At 34.8% G+C, this 4,790-nt stretch overlaps 2 long non-coding RNA genes across 2 annotated transcripts; both read left to right on the forward strand.

Moving 5' to 3' along the window:
* The first annotated feature begins 786 nt into the window (after nucleotides 1-786).
* LOC131853784 (uncharacterized) lies at nucleotides 787-2,636 on the forward strand. Its single transcript, XR_009358005.1, has 3 exons — nucleotides 787-1,348; nucleotides 1,485-2,056; nucleotides 2,518-2,636. It is a non-coding gene; the product is annotated as an uncharacterized LOC131853784 (long non-coding RNA).
* Nucleotides 2,637-2,674: 38 nt separating this feature from the next.
* LOC131853783 (uncharacterized) lies at nucleotides 2,675-4,521 on the forward strand. The gene is made up of 2 exons (XR_009358004.1): nucleotides 2,675-2,828; nucleotides 4,294-4,521. It is a non-coding gene; the product is annotated as an uncharacterized LOC131853783 (long non-coding RNA).
* Nucleotides 4,522-4,790: the final 269 nt, after the last annotated feature.

Here is a 4,790-nt window from a genome sequence, read left to right on the forward strand (position 1 = left end):
AGCCAGTTGATCAGCTTTTTTATTACCAGATATACCAAGATGGCTTGGTATCCAAGCGAAGTGAACATTTAATTGTAATGATAAGCATTGAGAAAGTAGATCACGAATTTTAAAAATTATCGGAGATTGTTTGTGGGATTTAAAGGGAAAATGTGATAAAGCCTGTAAACTACTAAGTGAATCGGAGAATATTATTGTTTTACATAGTTTAGCAAGAAGTACATATTCAATCGCCTTAAGAAGTCCGTAGCATTCTCCAGTATAGACGGAGGTCTCTGGCGGAAGCTTAATTTTTTGATGAATTTTGTATTGTGAATGGTAGACTCCAACACCTACACATTCGCCGTTAGAATGTTTCGAGGCGTCCGTAAAAATGTAGTGCCAATCTTTCCATTCATTATCCATAATATAGTTAAATTTGTCATTGGCGTTAATTTCATCTTTATTTATACCTATATTATATAATATTTGGGGATTAAGTATTAGCGAAGTGTAACTATGTTGGTACAGGGGGAGATATTGAGTCTGATATGTTGGAGATGTAATGTCTTTAAATTTTTGGAAACTTTTCACTAAACAAGGTTGGTCTTTATGAGTCCAATACTTCGAAGAGGCTATCACCTCAGCCAATTCCTTGACTCTAGAAATTAAGAGATTTTTTTTTAATGCTAGGCTACGGAAAAAAATGTATCACTCAGGTACTGTCTTCGCAGTTTTAGCGGTGGTTCACAACACTCTATTTGTAATGAATTTATTGGGCTGGATTTCATTGATCCAGTGATAAGTCGTAGTGCCTTATATTGAATACAATCCAATTTTTTAAAAGCTGCTGCGTTTGCTGGATTTAATAAAACCGAGCCGTAGTCTATAATGCTTCTAATTAAGGCATTATATAGGAGTTTCATAATAGAAGGATGGGCGCCCCACCATACACCACTAAGACACCTTAAAATATTTAGGTTGCGTTCACATCTCACTACAACGGATTCACAATGTGATACACCTGTGAGTTTTGAGTCCAATACAAGTCCCAAAAACTTTGCCTGATCCTTAACTGATAAGGGGGAATCATCATATAAAACATTAACTACTAATGGAATCCTTTTTCTAGAGTATACAACTACAGTGCTTTTAGATGGGGATAGATCTAGACCATTATTATCTAGCCATTTTTTAAGAAATTGTAATGCTGCAGAAAGGGAATCGCTAATCTCGTTAATTAATCGGCCGGCAACATAGAAAAGCAAATCGTCCGCATATTGCAGAACTTTTACACATTTATTTATGGATACTTCTAAATCAATAGTATAAATGTTGTAAAGAATTGGACTCATTACGGAACCCTGAGGTAGCCCCTTCCATACCGTCCTATATATACAATCATTATTATCTAAAGGATATTTAATAAATCTTTCTGTTAACATATTTATAATAAAATTCATTAAATGTCTAGGTACATTCAACATCTCTAATTTATGTTTCAGTATCAGGATATTAACATTATCATAAGCTGCGGTTATATCTAGAAAACCAGCTATTACAGAGTCATTTCTAGAAAACGCTAATCTAATATCTGTGACAAAAATCCCCAAACTGTCAAAAGTGCTCTTACCTTTCCTAAATCCTAGCTGACTATCTGAGAATAATCCATTGTGTTCCAAAAACCATTCGAGGCGATTTTTTATTAAATGTTCCGATATTTTCGCCAATACAGTAGATAGAGCTATGGGACGATATGATGAAGGTTCGGAACTTGGTTTATCTGGCTTTAATAACAAGATTAAAGTTTGTGTTCTCCAAGAACTGGGAATATTACCTGATGTCATAGCTGTGTTGATTAAAGAGAGATAATAATTAAGAGCATCTTCGTCTAAATGTACTATAAAAGAGTATGGAATGCCGTCTTCACCAGGCGCCGAGTCTTTAATAACAGAAAGTACACCTTTTAATTCATTGACAGTGAAGGATGAATTGAGATCAAATGTAGAATCATTATTATTAACTATTTCTGTATTAATAGTTAAAGGATTTACATGGAGCTGTTCTGGAACGAAAGGTGGGGCTAATCTATCTAATATTTGTTCTGCAAGAGTGGGAGAAATCTTTTGTTGTTGAGATACATTAAAGGCCGATCTAAATCTACGTATATTTTGCCAGATAATAGATGGATTGACATTAGGACATAATGAGGCACAAAATTTACTCCAACCTTCAATCTTTTTTTGTTTTAATAAGTTTTTAGTATTATAAGCTACTTCTTGATAATTTTTATAGTTATCTTCAGACATACAGACACAGTACTGTCTTTCAGCTATTTTCCTTTGTTTTACTGCAATAGTACACTCTTCATCCCACCAAGGTGGGGAGGGTATTGTACTAGGACCACTATTTTTTGTTGGAAATGTTGAATCAGCTGCCTCAATTAATAATTTAGCTAATGACAGAGAACACTCTGACACATTGTCATGGGATATTTTGGGTAAAGTTGATAATTTTTCATGTACTTTCTGTTTGTAGTTGTACCAGTTGGCATTACTTAATTTATACCTCATACGGGGCTGTTTCATCTGCTGCAAGGGTTTTGAAAAAGGAAAAGTAATTAATAATGGATAATGATCACTATTATAACTATAGTTTAGCGGATACCAAACAAGAGATGAAGCGAGATCTGGTGTACATATAGATAAGTCTGGTGAGCTGAGACCTTCAGTGGGTCTTGTGATGCGTGTTGGCATACCAGTATTTAAAATACATAAGTTATGGGAGTCAATTAACTCCAATAATTGGTCACCATAACTATTGGATGAAGAGGAACCCCAAGTCTGATGGTGAGAGTTAAAATCTCCTAAGCATATAAATGGTTTTGGTAGGATGTTGAATAAATTATTGACTTCATTGAAAATGGCATTACTTGGGCGGGAGAAATATATAGACACATAACAAACACTATTCACTATAATAGCAATAACAGAGATATCATCACTGTGTGAAGGCAAAGGAAGAATATTATAGGATAAAGAATTCCTGATGAGTATGGCGACTCCTCCATACCCATCAGGTCTGTCATTCCTTAAACAGGAATAACCAGGGATCTTAAAAATAGATCCCGGTTTTAACCAAGTTTCTTGTAAACAAATTATGAAGGGGTCATATTTATTAATGATGTGTATAACATCATGTTTTTTATTGATGAGGCTCCGGCAGTTCCACTGTATGGCCTGAGCTTGATCCATTATCTGTGATCTTATATATAGTATCAATAAGTAAAGCTACGTTGGACGGTGATATATTTGAATTCGATTGTTGTAAAAGGTCTAATAATGTTTTTATAATTGCTGAAATCTGAATATTTTTATCATGATTATTATTATTAAAAATGGGTTGAGATGGAGGGAGTGTGGGACTTTTTATGATCTCATTGTGTGCATATTGATCATATCCTCTTGAGAATTTTGGTAGGGCTTTTGGTTTCAGAAACACTGTCTTTTTATATGACCTATTTTGGTTATTTACAGGAACTGTATTTAATGTAGTATAGTTTGGAGATTTGTCATTATTTATATTAGATGAGGAGGAAGGAGCTGTAAGTAAAGCATCTGCATAAGACATTTTATTAACTGGTGGATGTAATTTGACGGCTTCCATATATGAAATACAACTCTTACTCATAGTCTCTTTAATTGCTTTTTGCCGGTCAAATTCTAAACATTTTTTACTATTTGCTTGGTGAGAACCCTTGCACAAGCAGCACCAATAGTCATTTTCATCAATATTGCAATTCTCCCCTGAATGTCCCTGTCCACATTTAAAACACCTTGGAGTGGCCCTACATTGGCTTTTAACATGGCCATACCTACAACAGTTGTAACATTGTACTGTGGGATATATATAAAGGGTTACAGGTAATGCAGTATAACACATATAAACTCGGGTTGGCAGTACTTGTCCATCAAAAGTAAGAACAACAGTGCCTATATTTTCAAATGTATTTGTATTATCGATATTAACTTTCCTTTTAAGCCTTCTCAATTTAAGTATTGTACCGCAACCTATTGGGACACTTATATTTTGTAAAATGTCTTCATCAGACCAATCAGTGGGGACACCCCTTATTACACCCATACGTGTAATGTTAAAAGTAGGAATAAAAGCTTTGTATTTTTCAGTTGTTAAACTTTGATTGCATAAGAATGAATTTGCTGCTGTGAAATTTGAGAAAGACAAACTAATTCTATTACGACCAATTCGTTTAAGACTACCATTCACAATACCATTAATTTCTTTACGTTTCAGAAAGCGACCAAATGTGACGGGATGCAATGTTGTGTTGCTGTTATCATCTGAGAATTCCCTCTGGACATGAATTATATATGGTGCTGCATCTGATGGCTGATACCTAGTGCGAGCAATAGGTGTTCGAGTGATTTCAGTGTTTTGTGTAATATTATTGTTAAGAGCAGTAGAAACTGCATTTTGAGATTTGGAATTGACTTCAGAATCTTTATTATTATATTGATCTATTATTGTTGTTTCATTTGTTATGCATGCACAAACATTTGGTCCCATCCTTTTTGAACCGTGTCTCCTTTTCTTACCTAGACATGTACTACAAGTTGCACGAGCAACTCTTTTCCTTTTTAATTTTCCAGAATCAGATACTGAACAGTCAGTATCCATAGACGACTCTAAAGCCGTAATTAAGATGTCCATTGGAGTGTTTGGAATCTCATTTTCAAATCCTGGAGGAACTATAGTCGTAGTTCCCCCAGGATCGTCGGGCGGTTCGCCCA

The sequence above is a fragment of the Achroia grisella genome, unplaced genomic scaffold (genome assembly GCF_030625045.1).
Source record: "Achroia grisella isolate CSIRO2021 unplaced genomic scaffold, CSIRO_AGI_Agris_v1 utg906, whole genome shotgun sequence".
Classification (NCBI taxonomy): Eukaryota; Metazoa; Arthropoda; class Insecta; order Lepidoptera; family Pyralidae; genus Achroia; species Achroia grisella.